General features: G+C 41.5%; 1 pseudogene; it reads right to left on the minus strand.

The window, feature by feature from the left end:
• Nucleotides 1-1,371: 1,371 nt before the first annotated feature.
• LOC149469595 (tenascin pseudogene) lies at nt 1,372-24,274 on the minus strand (annotated as a pseudogene).
• Nucleotides 24,275-25,364: the final 1,090 nt, after the last annotated feature.

Consider the following 25,364-nt stretch of genomic DNA (forward strand, 5'->3'; position numbering starts at 1 on the left):
AATCCTGTTCTGTGGACTGCTAGAGGTACCGCCTGGTGGTCCCTGACAGGGTGTGCCCCCCAGACCTCTGACATCTCACCCTCTTTCTCTGCTAGACTCCCCCAATGGATGTTCCTCTGCTTATTAACTGCACACAGGACTAATCTTAAAGCCTAGACCTCATCATCAATTCCATTAGTTACAGCAGTTAAAAAGGAACTGAAAGCTCTTATGTATACTAAGCTGGACACTATAACTGAGAACTTTGGGTCCACAAAAAGTTTTTTTACACGATGGAAGTCATTTATGGAACACTTCTTCTCACTCTCGGAAATCCATCTTCTCATGAAGCCATTCCAATTCACGGACTGTTATGCCACAGCTAATCTCACCAATTCTTTAGGAAGGCTGAAAATACCAGATGCTACTTCATCGTGCTTACTGGTCTACCTTTCTTTGTCCTGAATGCGATATCTCAGTAGATGTTATCTTCACTGTCGTTTAATAATTCCTTTTTTTTCTTCCCACTTGCCTGATTGTCTCAGGGCCATAGGGTATGCTTAGGTATTTGTGTGATTTGGTACTCTCTTTGTTAAGCACTTATCAGTTAGGGTGTACCTCATCTTTGCCTTCTATACATTTACTAGTCTTAGCATGCATATGTGGCACAATATATGTGCCACCTCCCTAGGTCTTCCGTTAGCAGCAAGGAACCCTGATCAAAGTTTTGTCTATTTTCTATTGGCTTTTTTTTCACTACCGCTCTGTTTATTGCCATAGATTGTCTAATATGATCTTGCTGTTGTTTTTATAATGCTGTATTCTTGTCTCTATGCCACTGAGGTGCATTCTTGAGCCTACTTTGCTCCCTGCTGTATTGTACCTTTTTGACTTTTGAAAACGTTTAAAAAAAATAAAAGAAAAAAAAGACTAGCTTCAAGATTCATTATATTGATTTAAAACTAAATCCAGAAACTTGAAAAATTTTAATGCATGAGTTAAAGACTGGTTTGATTTAATTTTAAAAAGTTAATTTGGACCAAGCTAGAGTAAGACAGAGGAAATAAGCAAATATCTACTATAACAGAATATAATAAAGGTGGTTGAAGTGGTTCTTTTTCTGGCAGAACAGCTTTTCCTTGGTGACATTTAACTAGATTACGATTCTTAAGGCCTATTGTGTTCATTTGAATAGGCTGCCTAATGCACCAACAGGCACCAAAAAGGTTTATGTAGCATTTTTGGCAGCTCACCAAAAGTCTGTCAGCTAGTTGTGTTGGGGTGCTATTCAGAATAAATGGCACTGCATAACCCCAATGCACTTACCACATGTTACCATGCATTACTATAGTGCACTAGTGTGAATGGGCCCTAAGGTTTTGTGTTTTGTTTTTTTTTTTTGTTTTTTTTTTACTGTAACGTGTTTATTTTATTTTATATAAAAGCCACCCAACCCACCAAATAAAACATTCTTAAGACAAAAATATTACACAATAGCTTTAGTTTAAAAATATGACAATATCTAAAACTACTACTGTACAGTTCATATTTTTTTCATGGTTCCGGCCAATGTTCACGCCCATTCTTCTTGCCTGCCTCACAAGTGGAGGATTCCGTAAGCACAACTTAGCTGCATCAAAAGTCTTTGGTGCTGTTGGGGCCAAAAAATTATTGGTAGCTCCTTTAAGCGATGGCATACTTAAGACATTGTGGTATTTCCATAAGACACGTTTGTTTTGGTTTTTTTTAAGGGTTGAGTTATGTGATAGTGGGGTGTGGGCTGGCTGTTGTAGTTCGCCACCACAGTCAGTCTTTGCACCTCTTCTTGCATGTTGTTGTCAAAATGTTATGTTAGTCTTTATGCTCTCTTCCGTCTTCCTTCAAGATTTCGGAAGCTCACGGGTCTGACTTTCATTTCTGCAAACTGAATGGAGTATTCGTGACCCTTCCAATGGAACCAGTTGACTCCCTGACTGTGGCTGTTGTCACCATATCTGCCCAGAAGGTTGACTCTGTGACAGTTCTTATACCAGAAAGCTCCTTTGTAGGACAAGGCACAGTTTGTAATGGCGGAATCGTTGTCCTTGTCATAGGTGGAAAATGGGCGTCCATCGTGATAGGTCATTGAATCTCCTGCTGTACCGCTGTAGCAACTGACTGAAAGTCTGTACCGCTTCTTTGAGTCTGCAACGCTAAACTTGTCATAGACAGCGTAAGCCGTCTCCCCGTGGTCCCTGAGGTCCACACGTAACTCGTACTGTCCCTGCGATGTGATCTTGTGCAAGTTATCCAAACCCAAGAAGAACTCCTTAGATGAATCTCCAAATCCACTAGCATATGTCCTCCAGTTTTTGTAAAAATCTTCAGAACCATCAATTCGTCTTAAAAACACAATCCATCCTCCACCATCAACATTCATGTCACAGTAGACTTCCATGGGTTGAGACTGATCGCCGTTGGCATATATGGTATACATTCCTGACTCTGTTTCTCCATTCAGAAGGGCTTGCGAGCAGTCTCTAGGCAATGGATACAGACGCCCAGTTGTTGTGAATTCAGTTTGGATGAATTTACTCTTGACATTTCCATTTATGGACTGCAGTCTTACAGTGTATTTAGCAGATGGGCTGAGATCTAGCAATCTGTATGAAGTAGCATCAGGCCCCAGAGCGACTTCCTTGACTGTTCCATCTACAGACTCATAGATCAGCAAGAAACCGGTAATAATGGATCTTGGGGGTCTCCACGTGACCAGAGCTGAGTCGGCCTGGAGTTCACTTGCAGCTAGATCTCTAGGGCCATCCAATGCGGTTGTGAAGGTCGTAGAGATTTCCTTGCTTCTAAAGAGTCCTCTAACAGCGTAGATTTTTAGTGTGTATTCCATAGCCAGCTGAAGTCCAATAATATTGTTTTCCACTGTGTTTCCTGAAACCGTTACATCCATAGCAGGAGCGTTCTTTGCTGAGTAGGAGATAACATAATTGTCCACAGAAGCCAAAGAGGGTTTCCACAGTGCTAAAGCCTCAGACTCTGTGACATTGATGGCCCGAAGTGCTGATGGACTGTCAAGGGCTGTGGTCAGAGAACCAGAAGCAGGTTGGCTTTGTTCACTTCCTTTCACGGACACGATGCTTACAAGGTATTCAACTCCTGGCAAGAGGTTGACCAAGGTAGTTTGTGTTCTTGATCCATCAACTTCAACTGTGCTACTGGCCCCTCCAGCCACAGGAACATATGTGATGACGAATTTGTTCACCCGTATTCTTGGAGCTAGCCAGATAACTTTGGCAGATTTCTCAGTGATATCAGAGAAGGATAGTCCTTGTGGAGATCCCAAACCTGTTGTTGCCTCTCCTTTTACCGGTGGAGAGCACTGACCACTAGCAATACCATGCAGCTCAATCTCATATTCAGTGCCATCTCTCAGTCCCGTCACTGCGCTCGTGCGTTCACCGCCCGGCACTGTCAGAACAACCAGTTCATGTTGGTGTTGAGCATCCTGTATTTTAATGATAAAGTCGTCAAAGCCACTCTCGTCAGCTGTCCACGACAGATGGAACCCATCGGGGGTTATACTGGAAACTTTGAGGTTTCCAACTTCAGGTTCTGATTCTGTAGTTGCCGAGACACTAATAGGCTGCGTTCGTTGACCGTGAACAATACCATAGAGGTAGATGGTGTAATGAGTACCCCTGAGATAAGAGTTTTCCTGAGATCACCAGGGACATTAATTTTCACTGGCTCACGTAACCTGTCCTCATCAGTAACCTCTACAACAAAGCCATCAAATGAATCTTGTGTTGCTGTCCAGGACAAGTCAAAGCCCTCGGGTGTGATACTGGTGACGGTAAGGTTGTCTACTTCTGGCTTGTTTTCTGTAACAGCTTCTCCAAAGAGAGGCACGGTGTCAAGTCCCTGAATCACCCCATGTAATGTGATGTTATATTTTGTGGCCGGCTTCAGGCTCGGCACTTCCAAAGAGCGAAGTTCTCCAGGAACCACAATGGTTTGTGGTTCTTCTCCATCCTTTAATTCCTGAACCTTAATCACAAATTTTTCATAGTTGTTGTCTGGCGCTATCCACGTGAGTTTGAAAGAGTCCCAGCCCACTTGGGACACCACCAAGCTGCCCAGCTCATGCGGAAGTTCGGTACGTCCAACCACAGTTGCTGGTTTGCTCTTGTGCCCCTAAGGTTTTGTGTTGATAGGCTTTTTTCATGTCACAACTGTTTCTCTCCTTTTACAGTACAAGTCAATGGAAATGCAAAAGGGGCTTGAAGCAGGTTGATGGAACTTAGAAGTAGGTTCCACAGGATCCACATAAAGAGAGAACCTCAAATAGTGTGATACCATTTTAATTATGCAGAGTAAATAAACACAGCCAATGCACTCACATTTGATTTCAGCTTTCTATTTGCATTAGAACCTCATGTATGGGTGTACTTGCATGGGTTCTATGAGAGTACAAAAATGGCGTCCACGCCGGAAGTTGCGTCACCACGTCACCTATGCGTTGCGTCACGGCACACCTGACTTCATCAGGGTATCACACTATTTGCGGTTCTCTTTTTATGTGGATCCTGTGGGAGCTGGTCATATCAATTAGAACCAAATAGAGGGAATATCGGGCTGATCTTGTCCTGGAAGGTTCTTACGTTTTTTCCCTGATATGAGATTGTTTGAAGAATATCATTAGAAGGAATCTGGTCTTGGAGTGTCCAGGAGTGACCCAAAAGTCTTGTAGGCCCTTTTAGGGTCATGGTAAGGAGGGTCGGAGCCATTTTAGCTGTGTGTGGATTCATCACCAGACGCTGCAACACACAAGATCACCTGCATGTTTTTTGTATTATTGTGGACACTGGTGTCACACATTTTTTGATTGGACTTGCGTTTATGTTGTTATAGGGGATTTATTTGTTCATTTTTGCCTATTCTGCCACTGAAAGAATTGCTATTCATTGTTTTTTGTCTATTATGATTCAGATTGTATTTTTATAGGGGTTCTATATTTATCATTTGTCACTGTTATCATCATTCATTATTACACATTTATATATGTTGTTTTGAGTGTTTTATAACACTGAGCACTTTTTTCACCATTTGTAGTTACTTGTCCCCTAGTGCTGGGATCACGTGTGTGTTTCACTTTATTGACATATTCCATTTAGTTTTTCACTTTTGAGATCTGGATTATCCAGCACTGTTTTTTGCGGTATTGGATCACAATAGGTCGGATATAGACCATTTATATATTCACCATTTTTCACTCACTTATCCCACTAGGGATTGGTTCACTATTTAGTTTTATATCTGTTTAATTACATTTATTTATTAGAGCGCTACACCATATTTGTTTGCATTTTTAGCTATTTTTGCATGTGTTTTTCTTGGGCCAATGGAAAGCAGTTTAATCTTTGACATGCCTAGTCATCGTTCACCTGCATTTGCTTCCAGGTTTTCCTGTGTGGTTTGCTGCATTGTTGTTTTATACTTTTTGGCATCTGCAGTGGCTGCAATATTGCTGTTAAAGAAAGAAGAAAAAAGAAAGACAAAGATACCCGATCCATCCCATAATTGATAATAAAGAAACGCACGTGCAGTTCTGAATCATGTACAATTCCATGCGCAAGATGAGAAATTCTTTGAAAACACACGGATGTCCATGAAAAGATGAGTTTGGCTGCCCATTCTCACAAAAGTTGATACTGGAAACTGTCACCTTGCATCTATTCGAATGAAGCATGCGCAAGGTGACATTGTTTATTCTACTTCTTGCCAGCTAACAGCCACATTTTTTTTCTAGAGTCTCAACGTTGCTGAGCTTGATGGGATTACCCTCTAGTCCAGCCCTTCATGACCTTTTTTAACACAGAGGAACCCGTGAATTAACTTTCCAGTCTCAGGAAACCCATGCAAAAAATTACTATTTCTACAACTAATTAGTGTGATGGTCAGTGGGAATAATGCTCCTTACAACTGAAGTAATAGGGAAGAATCACCACCTTATAGATAGCTAAAAAGATCAATGGCATCACTGGAAACTTATCTAAGAGGCAAACATTGCTCAAGGAACCCCTAGTAACCTCTGAAGGATCATTATCTATGCAGCACATGAGCTGGGCTAGTACCTACAGGGGAGTTGAGCTTGGATATTGGGAGTCTCTCTACCTTGAGCAGCGGTAATACATAACCTCTGAAGGAACCTAGGGTTCCATGGAACCCTGGTTGAGAAACCTACTCTATGCATTTGAAGGGACAAGACTTTTTTGGCATAGTATTCCACCAGTGGAAAGACTAAAACTCCCATTGAGGAAACCCTCCCATTCAAGTTCCCCTGCAAACACCTAAAAAACACACAGACATGCACGCAGGAAAATATAAAGTACACGCAGAGCTAAAAAAAATTGATTATACTGAAAACCTTTTTTTCTTCTTTTGCAGAACTGAATAGAACAAAAGTGGGTTCTCCAGTGGGAGAGTGAGCCTTAACAAACAGCTTAACTAACAATGGCTAAGGAACGTATGAAAACATGTAAATTGAATTCCATGAACTGAGAAATGCTATAAAATGTCCATGGAAAAAGGTGGAACATGCAGCATGGATGGAACAGTGTATGAGGTCCATAAGAAGGGCATGCTATCAATTTACAGGTGGTGGTGGAGATTGGTTAGGATGACAAAGCAAGGATAGAAGGTTGTGTTTTGTACACCTTTATGGTGGACTACTGGGATATTCTGGTTACCTATTTCGAACCTGAGGATTTTGGAGACTAAGAAAATGTATTTTGTTCTGCATTTTGTGCAAAAGCAACGCGAATACAGAAAATATATAAGTATATAGAATCTATTTGATGAAACACCATGCACAAAGCACTATATGCACCCAACTATGAAACCAGATTGGCAGTGACATTACTTATGATATGAGTATTCAGACATTAAAAACATTGCTGAAAAAAAGGAAGCCATAGAAAGAATCATTGCTACTATATGCAAATATGTTCTGAAACTATCAGTGACATTAAGGTTGAATTCAAACCCATCATTTTTCTCCCTGATGCGTTTCCCATTGAAATCTTTGGAAGCACAGCAAAAACCATGTCAAGGTGTGTTAACGTGCATTGACTTTAGTTGTGCTTTGGGTGTCAACATGCTTGCATTTAAGTGCATTGTCATGGTTTGTTGTGTGTCATGATGTGCTTTGAAGTCAATCTTTAAAGTCAATCTGTGCGCAGGCACAGCAGCCGATTCCAATGAATGGGCTACCATGCAAGCACAAACCTGCTCAAGTGTGAACTTTGCCTAAGTGAAAGAAGAAAAAATATGTGTGTTATTATGTTGCAATTCCAATTTACATGTTATCCAAGGTTTTGATGCACACCCATGTCTAGTTTAACTAGGAAGAGATTATCACCACATCAGATTTTGTGGCATACTTACATTTATATCACTGTTATAAATGTAACTTTTTTTTTTCTAGAACAATTAAATTTTTCTAAACATGTAATCATTATTGTGCAAACACATGATTTTCACAGTATAAACTATATTACCTAATAAACTATAAAACACAGTATAAAAGGTACTTGTATACTTATAGAGACCATTTAACCCAAAGATGATATTTCAGTGTTGAATAAACTCAAACCCTTCTTTGTGTAAAGTGCAGGGTGACAATGCTAGCTGGAGCATCGGTCAGTCCCCTTTAGTTGCAGCCTATGCATTTAGTTACATTCTAGAGCTGGAGCTGGCGCTGGAATACATCATGTTTTAGCAGCTGACTTCAAATCATTGAGACTTTTGTAATTACACATTCTTAATAAGTAATAAATGAAATAAGTCCTCACTGACCTCTGTAACTGCAGACTCTGTGGAGAAATTAATCCTCACATTTTACAACATAAGTACTCTCATTTAGGACACTCTTAGCAGTTTAGTTCAACCTTCCCCACCATTAACTATGTCCAGCCACCCAGCCTTCCAGCCTTCTTATTTTAAGTAAATACAGAGATGGTGCTCTGAGTGGGTTAACAGGGTGAGCTGAGCTGCTGAGAGAACAGCTTGAATGAATTCAGCATCTGATATTGGTACTTGAATTTCCCAAGCATTACTTTAAGACCAGTGAGTTATATGAAAAAAAAATTACCCCATTTACACACTTGATGTGGATGGGGGAATCCTTCTCGCTGATTTATTGTATTCTGACAGCTAACAGACGTCCCCACTGTGCCACCCAGATGGCACTGAACGAGCTGGAAAAGCCCTACAGGGTAGTTGTACAGAAGTCCAATCACACCAGCGGCTACACTGCAATGCAGCGGTTGGTGTGCATTGCAGTGAAGACAGTGCTGATGGGCTGATCCCAAGGCATTTCACTGTTTACTTTTCTTAATAAACTTTATTGAAATATCACACAGTCATATTTCATAAAGCTCTATTTGGTCAGTGTGCAGTAAGTGTACTGCGCTGGGAAAAAGTAATGCGCACAGTACTTTTTTCAGTGCACATCGCCTGCACACCACCACAACACAGTAGTGTGACCCAGCCACACTGGAGACAAGACATTTTGCCTTGTCTTGTGGTGGGTGTGCAGTGGGACTGCACTGGATTAACTATGCAACCAGCTAGTTGAATGAAAAAACTCACAGATTGCGCATCCAAACAAACAATGCAGTTCCCCTGCCACGCTATTGTATTCTGTGAGGACTAACCCCCCCCCCACATCAGAATACACAGATCAGCACTGCAGCCATTGGCTGCAAATACTGATTAGACATGTACACAGGGGAGATATTCATGTTGTTTCGATTCATTTTTGTAATTTGTTTCATATCTTCGGCATTCGTTAAAGCGGAGTTCCACTCACTCTGTAAAAGAATAAAAGTCAGCAGCTACAAAAACTGTAGCTGCTGACTTTTAAAAAATAGCAACTCACCTGTCCCATGATCCTGTGTTGCCCCCGCCACAGCCAGTTTCACCAGCCATCCTGTATTCCAGGCACCTGCATCTTCAGTGTGGGCACCCGGCTGTGACAGATTGCAGCTTAACAGCCGGGTACCCACTGCGCATGCGCGAGTAGTGCTGCTCTTCCTGAATGGCCCCGTCATCTTCTGGGACCTGTCACGTATCCCACAAGACTTCGGGGAGGGAGGGAGGGTAGGAGGACAACTTCCTCTTCCGATCGCCTAGGCGATCACAGCGGAAGTGGGAGCGGGTACCTATCAAATTTGGGTACCCGTTCCCCCCCCCTCTCCCCAAAGGTGCCAATCCTTAATGGGGAGCGGGGGACCAATCTTTAAAGCAGAATGTCCCCTTTTGGGTGGAACTCCACTTTAAGTATATTCATTGATCCGTGTGGATTAAAAAATATGGATTAAAAAAAACTTAGCAGCTTTTCCAGAAGATTGCTGTATATTCAATATATTATCAAATCGGATGGATTCAAATTGGAAGGTTTCAATAGTTTCGAATACTAGTCCAACCCAGAGAAATGGCACGAGTTGATTGGACAACTGGCATCATGTGCATACGAATTAACGAATGAAATGAAATTCAGATTCATTCATTATCTGAATCTGAATTATTGAGCAGATTCAAAAATGTAAATAATTTCCCCATGAGTCTGAACTACAATTGCATCATGTGACATCATCCGAATGAAATAAATGCACTTGTTAATTTTTTCGGATTTGGTGCCATTCGATACTATGTCCATTTGGAGATTCGTATACATCTGAATCTCTGAAAATCAAACTCTCGTCTGAAAAACAAATCGTAAAAAACAACAAAAACAAGGAACATGTCTAGTACTGAATGCTGGTTTTCCACCAGGATCGTTCAACAGAAGCCAGTCATTATACCAGCTTCTGTTTCAACAGAAAGGGTACACACAGACTAAAACCTGTCCTTTTTCCTGCTGAAATTGCCAACTGATGCAGCATTGACTGCACTAATAGCACCTGATTAGTAAGGAATCTTACTTAGCAGAAAAACAAGAGATGGCCATATACAGTGGGGAAAAAAGTATTTAGTCAGCCACCAATTGTGCAAGTTCTCCCACTTAAAAAGATGAGAGAGGCCTGTAATTGGCATCATAGGTAGACCTCAACTATGAGAGACAAAATGAGAAAAAAAATCCAGACAATCACATTGGCTGATTTGGAAAGAATTTATTTGCAAATTATGGTGGAAAATAAGTATTTGGTCAATATCAAAAGTTCATCTCAACACTTTGTTATATATCCTTTGTTGGCAATGACAGAGGTCAAACGTTTCCTGTAAGTCTTCACAAGGTTGGCACACACTGTTGCTGGTATGTTGGCCCATTCCTCCATGCAGATCTCCTCTAGAGCAGTGATGTTTTGGGGCTGTCGCTGGCCAACACGGACTTTCAACTCCCTCCAAAGGTTTTATATGGGGTTGAGATCTGGAGACTGGCTAGGTCACTCCAGGACCTTGAAATGCTTCTTACGAAGCCACTCCTTCGTTGCCCGGGCGGTATATTTGGGATCATTGTCATGTTGGAAGACCCAGCCATGTTTCATCTTCAATGCCCTTGCTGATGGAAGGAGGTTTGCACTCAAAATCTCACGATACATGGCCCCATTCATTCTGTCCTGTACATGGATCAGTGGTCCTGGTCCCTTTGTGAAGAAACAGCCCCAAAGCATGACGTTGCCACCCCCATGCTTCACAGTAGGTATGGTGTTCTTTGGATGCAACTCAGCATTCTCTCTCCTCCAAACACGACGAGTTGTGTTTCTACCAAACAGTTCTATTTTGGTTTCATCTGACCATATGACATTCTCCCAATACTCTTCTGGATCATCCAAATGCTCTCTAGCAAACTTCAGACGGGCCCGGACATGTACTGGCTTAAGCATGGGGACACGTCTGGCACTGCAGGATCTGAGTCCCTGGCGGCGTAGTGTGTTACTGATGGTAGCCTTTGTTACGTTGGTCCCAGCTCTCTGCAGGTCATTCACTATGTCCCCCTGTGTGGTCCTGGGATTTTTGCTCACTGTTCTTGTGATCATTTTGACCCCACGGGGTGAGATCTTGTGTGGAACCCCAGATCGAGGGAGATTATCAGTGGTCTTGTATGTCTTCCATTTTCTAATTATTGCTCCCACAGTTGATTTGTTCACACCAATCTGCTTGCCTATTGCAGATTCAGTCTTCCCACCCTGGTGCAGGTCTACAATTTTGTTTCTGGTGTCCTTCGACAGCTCTTTGGTCTTCACCATAGTGGAGTTTGGAGTGTGACTATTTGAGGTTGTGGACAGGTGTCTTTTATACTGATAACAAGTTCAAACAGGTGCCATTGATACAGGTAATGAGGGCAGGACAGAGGAGCCTCTTAAAGAAGAAGGTACAGGTCTGTGAGAGACAGAAATCTTGCTTGTTTGTAGGTGACCAAATACTTATTTTCAACCATAATTTGCAAATAAATTCTTTCCAAATCAGCCAATGTGATTGTCTGGATTTTTTTTCACATTTTGTCTCTCATAGTTGAGGTCTACCTATGATGCCAATTACAGGCCTCTCTCATCTTTGTAAGTGGGAGAACTTGCACAATTGGTGGCTGACTAAATACTTTTTTGCCCCACTGTATTTCTGTCTCTTACCCAAACCTTCTGCGATGGATAAGTGGGAATTGTGGGGAGAAAAGGAATACTATTGTTGCTATTGAGACCACACAGGCAGCATCATAAGGGGTTCTACAAATGACTGTTACGGCAGCCTAAAGTTAGTTTTTAGACTCCTTTGAGCTTTTGTCAGCTAATAGGAAGAAGATTACACAAAAAAGCACTGACTCTGTATTTGACACGCAACTCAGTGGTGGCAAGTCCCATGAAAATACCATACAAGCCAAACTTCAGAACAAACAATATACACACATATAAAAATATGTTTACCGTACATCACAAAATTTTTTTCTTTGCACAATGGGATTTTACCTACTTTTTACCAAGCTTACTTTTAATATCTACAAGATCATGTGCCTTGTCCCAGTTTCCTTTTTGTGCTGCCAACAGTTGAATGACCCATTTATCTTAACCAACTAGTTAAAGCTACCTGTCAATAGCAGGCTACAAGATGATCCCTAAGAAAGATACGCTATGGTTTAAATTATAAATAGGCAAATATGTGTAAATTATCTACATCTCAAAGGGTACATGTCCTACTTTGAATATAAACAAACATTGGTGAGGTAAAACTTCTACAATTCTGTAATGCATGGAAGTATTTAACACTTTTTTGATGGATCATGTGATAATAGGTCTCATATATGAAAGATAATTCTAAAGGTATTGACTATACCAGGGGTCTGCAACCTTTAAGACATAAAGAGCCACTTGGACCCGTTTCCGAGAGGGAAAAAAAGACTGGGAGCCGCAAAACCATTGCAACATTTAAAACAAATCCGACACTGCATATATTGCAAAAAGCGCTCTGGTCATGAAGGGGGTTTAAGGGCCCAGTAAGCAAAGGGTTAATCAGGGCCACAGTGTATCGTCATAATCACAATCATAGCCTTAGGTCAGTGGTGGGCAACCTTTTTTTTCAACTGAGCCAAATCTCGCCAAAACCACAATTGAAATTTATTTTGAGAGCCACGTTTTTAAAACTGAAAATACATCCCCCATATAGTAATTCATCCCCCATATAGTAATTCATCCCCCATAGTAATTCATCCCCCATATAGTAATTCATCCCCCATATAGTAATTCATCCCCCATAGTAATTCATCCCCCATAGTAATTCATCCCCCACATAGTAATTCATCCCCCCTAGTAATTCATCCCCCATATAGTAATTCATCCCCCATATAGTAATTCATCCCCCATAGTAATTCATCCCCCATAGTAATTCATCCCCCATAGTAATTCATCCCCCATATAGTAATTCATCCCCCATATAGTATATAATCCCCCATAGTAATTCATCCCCCATATAGTAATTCATCCCCCATAGTAATTCATCCCCCATATAGTAATTCATCCCCCCTATAGTAATTCATCCCCCATATTAAGTCCCCAAGTCCCCCCTGTGTCAATTCACTTACCTTTGCTCCACGTGTTCCTCTCGCCGTGTTCCCGCGCCGTTCCGGTGTAGCATGAAAATCTGTCTCCTATGAGGATCTGTCCCCCTCGACGTATCTGCGCATGTGCCAGTTTCAGGCATTAGCAGCCGATCGGCGATCTCCGGCACATGCGCAGATACGTCGAGGGGGACAGATCCTCAAAGGAGACAGATTTTCATGCTACACCGGTCTTCAGGGCGGACTGTGAGAGGAGCCTAGCGGTAGCCTAGCTCCGCGGGCCAGATTAAAAGGTCCGCCGGGCCGTAGTTTGCCCATTGCTGGCCTATTGCCTGTCACCTGGTGGGCAGTGTGCTCCGGAGCCGCAGCCAAGGTGAAAAAGAGCCGCATGCGGCTCTGGAGCCGCGGGTTGCTGACACCCGGACTATACCAATGAAACGTCAGGTTAGGTTTTGTAACAAATGCTACAAAATTAATTAGTAATGCCAAGGGTCTAACTACAAGTCATGTGATTCCAGAAAACAAATGTGATCCCCCCAACCCCCATGATCTCTTTCCGTGGCATCTGGCAGTGTCAACCGTGACAATGTTAACCTTGATCTTAACCTAAAATATACCTAAATCAAGAACAGGTAGCAGGAGAGCTGTTAACATGCCAGTACACTACTAGGGACCAGTGCTCTGGATATAAGACCTCTTTCACACTGGCTGTGCAATACAGTATACTTGTGTTCAGGGGCGGACTGACAACTCATGGGGCCCCCGGGCAACAGGGGATCATGGGGCCCCTGTGTCCTTGGACAAACAAAAAAGCCTATGAAAAAGGTACCAGGGGCATCTCATGGGGCCCCCTACTGACCCTGGGCCGAGTTTCCAAATGGTCAGTCTGCCCCTGCTTGTGTTTACCTATACAGCGATACACAGGTGTTCCATGCATCCCTGCACAGGCAGTCCCATTTATGTCCCAATATGACATCTGTGTGAGTGCAGATCCCTGAATGTAGATAGGGTGAGTTTTGGGACCTGCACCCACATGGGTGTCATATTGAGGCACAGTGGCTGTGTCCATGCAGTCAGTATGTCCCAATAAACATCAGTGTGACTGCCTGCAAAGGGACGCACAAAATTCTTTTGCATCCCTGTACAGGGCCATGTTTACCCATGCAGGTAAACACGGCCCTGCACGTGGGTACAGTAATGATTTTTTTCTTTCTGCAAAGAGTGAAAGATACAATGTATCTCTCTCCTTCATTCAGAGAGAGAAAACATGGGGGAGGGGGGCATCAGGAGTTCCGGGTCCTGATCATTAGTACGGGACCCGGGACTCTTAGTGAGACTCCGGCCCCTGTGTTGGGTGCTCTCCCAACACAAAAACAGAAACGCAATTATGTGGCCCACAGAAAAAGCCCAGTTCAGTGGGGCTGCATATTTGTGCATGCTTGGTGCCAAGGGGTTGAAAATAGTTATTGTTGCTTGAGAGAGTTTAGTTCCTTTTTAATTTATCTGAAGCACTTTTGTTTTCCACTTTTCTTGACACCTTTTTTTTTAAAATGTTGCTATGAGTCACTTTGTGTCCTCCGCCTGTCTCCCCTAGAGAGACAGATTGGCTGAATCAGGATAGGAAAGTTAAATCAGCATTTCATTTGATGAATAAATGAAACTAACACTTTAGGATAATATTTTGGTAGACGCTCTAGGGCTTAACTGTTGCTTGGTTTACATCATTTTCAGTTAATAGCTATATATAAGTCATGCAATTGCTTTGTATAACCAGTTTAAAGAGATTTTCCAGGTAAAAGTGAAAATGAGCCATTGTTTCTGACCTTTTAATATATTAATTTTCTCATTTCCAACTAAACTGACAAGTTCGAAGCTATTCGTGTGCAGAGGAGCTCATGCTTGAGTGCTGAATTATACCAAAGGAAATCAATTCAGGAGTCTGGTGATTGAAGTTGTAAAAAGGTCCAAATCCTTTTAATACAGTGCCAGAACTACAAATATGAGAGCTGCAAGAAGGGAATGCAGATAAGATGAGGCTTGACATTTGTCCCAGAACAGAGGTTCCCATATATATTGCATGTGGCTTTTTAGAGAGGTTTTGTACATGAAAGGGTAATGATAAAAACCTACTGAAATAAAAATTGTCTTGAATTAGAAGAATCAACCAGAGCCCATTAAACTAATATTTCATACAGTAAATCTCAATGTTCTGATTACGATAATGACAAAGCAGTACACCTTTTAGCACAAAGTATGTAGACAAATTACCCATGCCATATCCCCAGTTGCGTGGACCAGAAAAAAAAAATAGAACAAAAAATGATTGGTTACATCAACAAGTGCTTTTTTTTTTTATGCAATACCGTAGAGCAATGGTCTCCAAACTGCAGCCCAGGGGCCAGATGTGGCCCTTTGCTTGCCTTTATCTAGCCCTTGAGGCATTATTCTTGCCTCCAACACCAACATTGTGGCATGATTCCTACCACTGACATCAACAATGGTGCATAATTACTTCCACTGACACCAATGATGAGGCAGTATTTCTCCAATTGATACCAATGATTGTGCATAATTACTTCTACTGACGCCAATGATGAGGCACTATTCCTCCCACTGACACCATTGATGAGGCACTATTCCTCCCAATGACACCATTGATGGCGCATAATTACTTCCACTGACAACATCGATGAGGCACTATTCTTCCCACTGACATCAACAATGTGATACTATTCCTCCCACTGATACCAAGGATGGGACACTATTCCTCCAACTGACACCAATTATGGGGCACTATTCCTCCCACTGACACCAATGATGGGACACTATATTTCCCACTGACACCAATGATGGAGCACTATTCTCATCAGTAATACTAATGATGAGGCACTATTCTCATCAGTAATACCAATGATAGGGCACTATTCCTGCCGTTGACACCAATGATGGAACACTATATTTCCCACTGACAACAATGATGGGGCACTATTCTCATCAATATACCAATGATCGGGCACTATTCCTGCCATTGACACCAATGATGGAGCACTATATTTCCCACTGAGACCAATGATGGGGCACTATTCTCATCAGTAATACCAATGATGGGGCACTATTCCTGCCATTGACACCGATGATGGGGCACTATTTTTCCCAATAATTCCAACGATGGGGCACATTTCCTCCCACTGACACCAACGATGGGGCACTATATCTTACCCTAACACCAAAGATAGGGCATTGTTTAGTCCCAATGGGAACAGTCCAGCCCTCCTAAAGTCTATAGGACAGTAAACTGGCCCCTTGTTTAGAATGTTTGGAGACCCCTGCCCTAGAGGTTTAGAGTACTATAACTCTTTTGGAGTATCCCCGTTTTATAGAAGTCTGTATATCAGACCAAAAAGGGCAATTGAAGATTAAGAGAGACAGAGGGATTTAGTTCCTTTACTTTCCTAAGAGAACAAAGTTCAAAAATAAATACCAGTGCATTTATAAAGCATTGCACTGTTCTATAAAATAGTGTAATATGCTCCGTTTGCCTCTGTGCACCAAAACACCATTCATTCCAATGCAGGAAGTAGCATTAAGGACAGGGTTATATTTGCAAAATTCCAAGGGCTAATGACCCTTAAAAGAGTCTCTTGCACTACACAAATTATTGTTTTAGCCTTCTGTAAGGGTTACATTCTTCCCAATGAGAACCATGTATGGGACTTTCTTCCCACTGAACCACAATTAAATAATTCATCCTTTCCACTAAATCACCAATGTAAAGGATATTATACCTTCCAATAGACATAAAGAAGTAATAAGTGATCACCATGTAATGAGTCACTTGACTGACAAGCAATGTAAGGGTACATCTCTTCAACTGACCACAATGTAAGGGCACCCTTCACTGACTACTTATGCAAGTAGGAATTTCTCCAGTGACCTACCATGTAAGGAAGTCTTTCTGCATTTGTTTTCTGGCTATTATTTATTGTGGGGTTTTTTTTGTTTTGTTTTGTTCTTTTTAATTTTGTGATTATTGCGTAAAGTATGGTGTTATATCCTACAGCAGTAAGATTATGCAGCACCAAGCACTGAAATATATAAATTGTGATTTTTAAAAAAATGTTTTTGTTTTTTTCTTCTGTCCACCTCCAGACATTTACAGTTAAGTAAATTTAAAAGAGCTGAAGGAGTAAAGGAATAAGAGTAATTTTGTTGGTCTATACAATTGAAAAGTTAACTTGTGTATAAAGCAAAACTGCCCTCCAGTAGCACAGTAGTTTTTTTTATCTCAGTGCAAAGGGTCTGTACAAATAAGGAATCGTCATTCAAGTGTGTTTAGGACATTTCTCTAATTTGAGGAATTTGCTGTAAACTTATTTTGAGACCACCTGTTCCCTTAAAACCCTCCCTGACCATCCATCTCCTTTTATTATAAATTACTGCTGCACAAATTCTATCCTAGCTTTTTATTAAGCATTACAAAATATTAAACAGGGATTGGGATCACAATACTCCTGTAATGCAAAGATGGATAGAACCAATTAAAGTATACCTTAAGTCAAAAACTGTACTGGATTTACATTTTAAATCGTTCTGGAAGAGTAAAAGCTCATGTGAAGTTTTCATTGCTGTAAGTGTCTATGCTTCAGTGCTTCAACTTATCCTGGGACAGAAAGTAATGGGAATTCCACATTTTTTGCAGTTATCACCAACACAGGAACAAAGGGAAACCCTCCATCTAGAGAGAACACTGAAGAGGGTAATATATATACACTATATTGTCAAAAGTATTGGGATGTCTGCCTTTAAACGCACATGAACTTTAATGGCATTCCAGTCTTAGTCTGTAGGGTTCAATGTTGAGTTGGCAGCTATAACAACTTCAACTCTTCTGGGAAGGCTGTCCACAAGGTTTAGGAGTGTGTCTATGTGAATTTTTGACCATTCTTCCAGAGGCACATTTGTGAGGTCAGGCACTGTTGTCGGACAAGAAGGCCTGGCTCTCAGTCTCCGCTCTAATTCATCCCAAATGTGTTCTTTTGGGTTGGGGTCAGGACTCTGTGCAGGCCAGTCAAGTTCCTCCACCCCAAACTCGCTCATCCATGTCTTTATGGACCTTGCTTTGTGCACTGGTGCACAGTCATGTTGGAACAGGAAGGGGCCATCCCCAAACTGTTCCCACAAAGTTGGCATACAATTGTCCAAAATGTCATGGTATGCTGACAACTTAAGAGTTCCCTTCACTGGAACTAAGGGGCCAAGCACAACCCCTGAAAAACAACCCCACACCACAATCCCCCCTCCACCAAACTTTTCACATGGCATATTGCAGTCAGGCAAGTACCCTTCTCCTGGCAACCACCAAACCCAGACATGTCCATTGGATTGCCAGACAGAGAAGCATGATTTAGCACTCCAGAGAACACGCATCCCCTGCTCTAGAGTCCATTGGCAGGGTGCTTTAAACCACTGCCTCTGACGCTTTGCATTGCACTTGGTCATAAAAGGCTTGGATGTAGTTGCTCAGCCATGGAAACCCATTCTATGAAGCTCTCTACGCACTGTTGTTGCTCTAATCTGAAGGCCACACAAAGTTTTGAGGTCTTTAGCTATTGACTCTGCAGACAGTTGGTGTGGTCTTCTGCTGCTGTAGCCCATTTGCTTCAAGGTTCAGTGTGTTGTTCATTCAGAGATGGTATTCTGCATACCTTGGTTGTAATGAGTGTTTTTGGAGCTACTGTTGCCTTTCTATCATCTCAAATCAGTCTGCCCATTTTCCCCTGATCTCTGACATCAAAAAGGAATTTTTGTTCACACAACTGCCGCTCACTGGATATTTTCTCTTTTTCGAACCATTCTCTGTAAACCCTAGAGATGGTTGTGCATGAAAATCCCAGTAGATCAGTAGTTTTTTTAAATACTCAGACCAGCCTGTCTGGCACCAACAACCATGTCACATTCATAGTCACTAAATTCCCTTTCTTTCCCATTCTGATGCTCAGTTTGAACTTCAGCAAGTCATCTTCACCACGTCTAGATGTCTAAATGCATTGAGTTGCTGCCATGTGATTGGCTGATTAGCAATTGGTGTTACCAAGTAATTGAACAGGTGTACCTAATAAAGAGGCTGGTGAGTATGTATCAGTAAATTACTATGTACAATTGAATATGATTACTAGGACCTGGACACAGCTACTGTCTGTAAATGGATGCCACCTTTAGCTGGACCCTTAAACTGAAAGCCTTACAAATCATTCAAACATTTGCATTATTTATTTATTTTATATCTGAGATTACATTTACCGGTCTGAGTGTTTTATTTTTGAAAGGAACATTTGCCAAAAAGCTAAAATGCAGACCCCCTTTACGACAAGTGGGTATGTAAGTCTATTACTTATAACGCAAACAATTAAAAAAAAATTATTCTATATATTACAGTAATTGGAGCCACAAAGTTCAGACTCAAAGATGTAGTGTCTGTCAGACTGTAAATTGTGTAATGTTGGCATTAATAATATGAAGAAGTATCACAGTGAAATCCCCCTTTCAAAATCATATGCTAGTGAAAGTCAGTTACATAACCAGATGTACTGGCTTTAAAAAATAGGTTTCATAAAGCAGTAATTTTATTCAACTGATAAACAAATGCCAAAAGGTGAAAAGCAAATGCCAAAATATATTACATATCAGCTCAATTATGTCTTTTCCGTAGGGATTAATGAAAATATATAAAACTTGTTTATATACAAAACTGGCATCTTCTTCTACCTAGCATATCTGGCAAAGAGGGCAGATAATTTTTCCTAACACTTGAATACAGACTTCCCTGCCATCCTAATCTCTCGGTACAAAACCCCCAAGTAGTTTCCTCTCCAATCCTAATCTTTTCAGTACAAACCCCCTAGTACAGACACCCCCAATACAAACACCTAGTGCAGACCGCCCTCAGTACAGGGCCCCCTTAGTACAGACTTCCCCCTGTACAGACCCCCTCCAGTATAGACACCCCCACTACAAACAGTCACACCCTCCATTTTTGTCAGTATAGACCCCATTCAATGCAAACCCCCAATACAAAAAATCCCCCAGTACAGATCCTGCAAGTACAGGCAACCGAAAATACAGCCCAGTACAGACCTACAAGTACAGACACCCCCTAGTACAGACATCCCCTCAGTACAAACGGCCCCCGGTGCAGATACCACTTCAGTGCATTTCCTTTCCAGATGTAGCAGCAGTTCAGAGTGAGGGAAGTCCTCCCCCAGATATGTCAAATGACTGGAGCCAAGGAGGCTCCAGTCAGACAAGAAGAAGCAGTGCTGCAGTTTCTGTATTACTAGCAGCACTTCTGTCTGACAGTGGCAGTTGCAAGATCCAAAACAAAATGGCAGGTGGCCAGCTGAAATTCCCAAACTACCAGTACCCAGTGTGGACCTCGTTCACCACACTCCGTAAGTATGTGTGTCACGGTCTGGGTCAGGTTCAGAGACCAGTTGCTATAGCAATGTTAAGGCTTACCTGAAACCAGCAGGATAGGTACACAGGCAAGTCACCCTGGGAAAGGACGCAGGCTCACCTGAGGTGCGGGGTCTAAGCACCAACCGGTTTTCACCAGAGCTCCTAATAGTGGAGATGGATTTGGCCGCGTGTTGGTACCAGGTCGCAGATCTCAGGATCACCCCACCAGGGAATGAGCAAGCCTGAATCCAGTAGCAGATCGAACAAGTTCGGGATCAAGCAAAAGCGAAGTCAGTCAACAAGCCAAGGGTCGGTCACAAACAGTAGTAGATGAGGATGAGGCAAAATCGTAGTCCAGGAACAAGCCAAAGGTCAGTAGCGAAGGTATAGACAGCAGCAGGAGAGACAAGCGGGATATTGGCTGGAGAAGGCACAATAATCTGGCAAAGAGGAAATGCAGAGAGATGGCTTTTATCAGGAAATACATGGGAAGAGCAAGGGGTTCAAGGTTCAAGACAAACAGGGCCAAGGCAGGATTATCCAAACAATTGTCAAGGGAGCTGTCCAGAATTCCAGGTGGCTAAGCAAGAAGAAACATTGCCTCTCACCGCAGAAGGCCCAGGTTCGGACCCAGGCTCTGACAATGTGACTGGTCACCAACAACCTTTAATTTGAGATGTTTTGTTGTTATTTGCACTTTAGTAAAGATAAAAGCAGAAAGAACTTTTGGATTTACCTCTCCTTATTTTAGTCTGTGGCCTATGCCTTGGGGAAATAAGTAGGCCACCTGATCCCCCAGAGGAGGGGCGGAAGGTTTGTGAGCTTTTACTTTACTGGTTGAGTGGCACAAAGACTTAGGGTACAAGGACTCCCTATGGGAGTGTGGGCTCACATTAGTACAATTTGGGCTTGAAGCTGGCATATGGTACCTGCGTATCTATACGTTTTCCCGCCATGTTCTTGGCCCTGCCTATAGGCTGCAGTGGGCGAAAGTATGAAAGCTCAGCTCATGCATGTATATAAACTAGTTATTGCCAGAGAAGTGTGTTAAAGACTCTATGAGTTTTGAATCATACTGTAGCCCAGGGGTTTCAAACTGGTGGCCCTCCAGATATTGCAAAACTACAAGTCCCATCATGCCACTGCCTTTGGGAGTCATGCTTGTAACTGTCAATCGTGCAATTCCTCATTTGACTTGTAATTTGGCAACAGCTGGAGGGCCGCCAGTTTGACACCTTTGCTGTAGCCAATAGAAAGTTTTAGAGTAAAACTGTTATGTATCACATATGTATATGCAAGCAACACACACTTTCAATTAATATTCAATGAATACATTTAAAGTGGAACTATATAGAAACAGCTAAATACATAGATGAAACACATACTGTATAATGAGCCTGTTTTCTTTGCAAAAGGCTTTGTATTACTGCCTATACACATTTGAGAAATACACAGCTCTACCATATAGCACCACCATGTCTGGCAGGCCAGAAGAGCTGTTTTTTTTTCTCTGATGCAATTACGTAACACATGCAGTTCTAGTTCCTTCCAAATCCTGTGATAGGACAATAGAAGGAAAAGCAGGAGAGTCCTATTGGCAAGTCCTTTGTAGCACATGAGCACTGCAGCACAACTGACCTGCTGTTTGTTCTGTTCCGCCTTTACCCGTTCTTATCTCTATAATAAAAGGGCATTTCTTTCAGCTTCCAGCTTTGAACAGAAGAGTAGAGGAGCAAAAGGGAAGTTATGTATATGCTTGGCAAAGTTGGGGTTAAAGCAAACCTGCAGGTTTGGCCAGAATAGGTAAAAAATGGGTTTGCGTTACAGTCTTACCCAAAAGATACTTAAAAATGCATGGGGATTAATACCAAAAAAATGGGTTAGAAAATTGTAAAGTACAAAAAATGGCCACTGCCCAGTCTATAACTGGCCTTCACAGCAAGGAGCATATGGAAGGATGACGCATGTCAAACAATATAAGAGAAAAATTCCCAGCTCAGCATAATGACCAGCTTGCAAACAAACTGAATTATCCTGTCTAACAGTATGTGTTAAAAACAGGGGTTTAGTTAGCACACATTTGTAAATACATACGTAAACTACAGAGCCTCTTCACAGCTCCCCAATACTCTGCAGTTCCTAACTCTAAATTATGAGAGCCTCCATAGTAGAAGCACATGTATAAATGGATAGACTGAGGGCAGGTGAGCCTGAGGGAGCCCAACCCTCCTTAAAGGTACAGGGGCGTACTAGACACCCAGCATATAGCAAAATGACAGCCAAGGTGTCCAGTGCACCCTCTCTCCAGCATATCAACAGTACAAAAAATGGTCACTGCCCCAATCTATAACTGGCCATCACAGCAAGGAGCACATGGAAGGTTGACACATGTCAAACAATAAAGGTAAAAAAAATTCCCAGCTCAACTTACCAAGCAGCTTGCGAACAAGCCGAATTGTCCTGTCCAACAGTATGCGTTAAAAACAGGGGTTTAGTTAGCACATGTTTGCAAATACATGCGGAAGCTGCAGAGCCTCGTAAGGACCTTACAGTGTGTCTAAACCCAAAACCAAAAAATATATATATTGCAGCTTACCATCGTTAGATGTGATGACTGCATTAGTTTTCTTTTTTCAAGCTTATTTTCCTTTATTTTTACCTGGTGATACTTCCAGTAACACATTTCTTGTCCTATGGTGACAACACTCAATTATCCATCTGTTTCAGGACAACAGAAACAAGAAAGCACTATGAATCCCTGCCCCTCTCCTATTTGTCCATAACATAGAGCGGTATGGGGGTGTTTTAGTCCTCAGAGACAATGTATTTGATAATAGTCTGCACAGCAGCGAACATAGAAAATGATCAGATTGCAAGATTTATGGCAAGATCAATAGCTATTTTTTCAACTTATCAAACAGATATGCCCAAAAACGTTCAATGATATATTAGGAACCAAATCAAATACGTTTATTTATTTATTTATTTCAGGTACTTATATAGAGCTGTCAATTTATGCAGTGCTTTACATACATGTATTGTACAGTCACATCAGTCCCTAACCCTCAAGGGGCGTACAATCTAAAGTTCATTGTTAGGATTACATACACTTTAAAGTTGTTGGACTCATCAAGGACAGCAATCTCAAAATCATACAGTGAATGTACCAAATCATCAGATTTCTTCTCAAAACACCCACTATAAGCAAAGTGGTTCTTGGTGGTTTTGGGCTGCATATGGCTGCATTTGGCCATGTAAGAGTAAATAACTATGAAGGGCACCTCTCCTATCCATGGTTGACTTGCAGAAATGTTTTAACTGAAGTTAGGAACATCAGCACTGGATTGTCAGTGAGTTGAAGAAAGTAATCTGGTTTATAGAATCCTGGTTTTAAATGCAGGTAAATGTCTTTGGGACAAAATTAAGTACAGTATTCAAAGAAGGAAACTTTCATCTATTAACTTGGTCAACTGAAAAACACAGACTCAGAAAAGCAACAGCAGAAAAAGAGCAAGTTGTCCATCGAGTCTGCTGGGTTTTTTTTACTGTGATTTTGTATTGCTCTGTTTCACTTTTTTTTCCAATTTTTGTTTTTATGTTGTTCTCGCATTCTCCCATGTTTTTGACCTCAGCTTCATATTGCAACTACTGCCCTCCTGAACCTTATTCACACCTTCAATGTATTTAAAAGTTTTGTCATGTCCCCCATACCCTTTTATCATTGAAGGCGTCCATATTACATTTCCCCAGTCTCTCCTGATATCTTTTATCCCTCATACCCTTTTTGTTGCCCATCTCAGGACTAACTCTATATTAGCAATATCGTTGTGTAAGCAAGCACTCAAAAACTAGACACAGTAAGGCCTCATGCCCACTAGGCTCTTCTGAATGCCTTTCCCCCGACAGAACAGCATTAAAAATTGCTAAAAATCACTCAGGCTAGTTTACATGCATTCAGGCGCATCAAGCATTCATTCATTTAATTGGCCAGATTGGTAACAACGTGCGTGGTGATGTCACAAGTGATGACTCATCGCTCATGACATCACCATGCATGCTGTTACCAGGAAGTGACTAGTGTGAATCCTGGGATTGGTATTACAGACAAACACTTGTTGTTTTTATTATGTGAGTGGCAAATCTTTTTGGAATTAAAAAAATGTATATATTACACTACGTTGGCATTCCTGATTTTCTTTATATGCTATGGCTATGGATTGGTGATCTCATCTGGAGACCTGGAGGAGGTACCTCAACAGATGGTGCATTGACACATGCGCATTTGTGACTCTTTCTATACACAAAGAGTCCATGTGTTTTGGTAAGCATTCTATATTTTCAAGATGGTGGCACACTTCGGTGCTGCCTTGGTTTAAGCATTGGTGCCTAAACAAATCTTCCAGATTTTATGCAAATTGACTAAAATCTATAGAGGTCATCCACTTTGAAGTGCAGTATAAAACATTTCACATAATACCGTACAGCCTCTTTTACAAACTTAAAATGGTACAGATCTCGGTGATGGATTGTTATAGCCAATATATGGTTCAGCTAATCTGGGATATTCTTCTGGAAGGGTCATATCATCCAACTCACTTTTTCTCCATTCCTGAGTATATAGATTGGCCACAGAAGTAATTTCTACTCCATAAATGACTTACAGTAGTATTTGTTAGATTAAAGTAAATCTCGCATTAATCATTTTCTGTTTGTTTTAGAATTGTCCAATTTATATTGTTGTCTGTAGCCTTGGTGAAACAACAGCAAATGATGGGGAATACCTATATTCTTCATATTACTGAGAGCAAAAACAAATTCTGCCTGGAAGTTCATTTTAGATCTTAATTGTCCTAAACTTTCCTAAACCACAATACCAGATGAACAA

Source organism: Staurois parvus, unplaced genomic scaffold (genome assembly GCF_062004578.1).
Source record: "Staurois parvus isolate SC_StPar_1 unplaced genomic scaffold, SC_StPar_1.0 ptg000066l, whole genome shotgun sequence".
NCBI lineage: Eukaryota > Metazoa > Chordata > Amphibia > Anura > Ranidae > Staurois > Staurois parvus.